Source organism: Chelonoidis abingdonii, chromosome 1 (genome assembly GCF_003597395.2).
Source record: "Chelonoidis abingdonii isolate Lonesome George chromosome 1, CheloAbing_2.0, whole genome shotgun sequence".
Taxonomy (NCBI): Eukaryota; Metazoa; Chordata; order Testudines; family Testudinidae; genus Chelonoidis; species Chelonoidis abingdonii.
In genome coordinates, this window is record NC_133769.1 from 201,762,574 (window position 1) to 201,763,946 (window position 1,373).

Below are 1,373 nucleotides of genomic sequence, written 5' to 3' on the forward strand. Positions count from 1 at the left end.
GACTATAACAGTGTTTAAAAGAGAACGGGATAAATTCATGGAGGTTAAGTCCATTAATGGCTATTAGCCAGGATGGGTAAGGAATGGTGTCCCTAACCTCTGTTGTCAGAGGGTGGAGATGGATGGCAGGAGAGAGATCACCTGATCATTACATGTTAGGTTCACTCTGTCTGGGGCACTTGGTGTTGGCCACTGTCAGTAGACAGGATACTGGGCTAGATGGGCCATTGATGTGACCCGGTACAGCCGTTCTTACATTCTAATGTTCAAACTGGGGTCTCAAGACCCCTGGGGGTCTGTCAGCCCCACTGCACATCTCTTCCCTCTCCCTCCCTCAATTCCTACCCCTCCATCCCAGCACCTCTTGCATGCTGGGAAACAGCTGTTGCCCGGTTTGCAGGAGGCACTGGGAGGAAGGGGGAGGAGCAGGGATGGGGCACACTCGGGGGAGGGGACAGGAAGAGAAGGGGGAGGGGTGAATCAGGGGCGGGAAGAAGTGGGGCGGGTATGGGGCCTTTGGGGAATGGGCAGAGTGGGGCAGGGCCTGGGGCTGAACGGGGGGAGGGGTATGTAGCTATGTTCCTAAAAAATGCTACTTTAAGCAAAACGATGTTAAGTGAATCCAATTTCCCCATAAGGATTAACAGAAATGGGGGGGTTAAGTTCCAGGGAAATATTTTTTTGCCAGACAAAAGACTATATTATAATATAATATATACACACACAGGATAAGTTTTAAACAAACAGTTTAATACTGTACACAGCAATGATGACTGTGAAGCTTGGTTGAGGTGGTGAAGTCAGAAGGTGGCAGAGGGTGGGATATTTCCCAGGGAATGCCTTACTGCTAAATGATGAACTAGCAGTCAGCTCAGCCCTCAAGGATTAACACATTAATGTACACTCACATGCTACAAGGCAGCAGGAATGGAGGGAGGGGAGACAGCATGGCAGAGAGAGACAGAGACACACTCTGTGTGAGAGACAGAGACATGCATTGCCTCTTTATAGGCTGACCCCACTCTAAGGGTATCTCTACGCTGGAAAGGATAGGGGGAGAGATAGCTCAGTGGTTTGAGCATTGGCCTGCTAAACCCAGGGTTGTGAGTTCAATCCTTGAGGGGGCCATTTAGGGAACTGGAGTAAAAATCTGTCTGGGGATTGGTCCTGCTTTGAGCAGGGGGTTGGACTAGATTACCTCCTAAAGTCCCTTCCAACCCTGATATTCCATGAAACTTCAAAGTGCTGCAGTGTGAATGCTTCCCCTGGCAGCGCTTTGCACTGTGAGTGTAGTTGCGTGTGAGTGCTGGGAGAGAGCTCTCCTGGTAATCCACCTTCATGAGGGGATTAGCTCCAAGTACTGGGAGCACAGC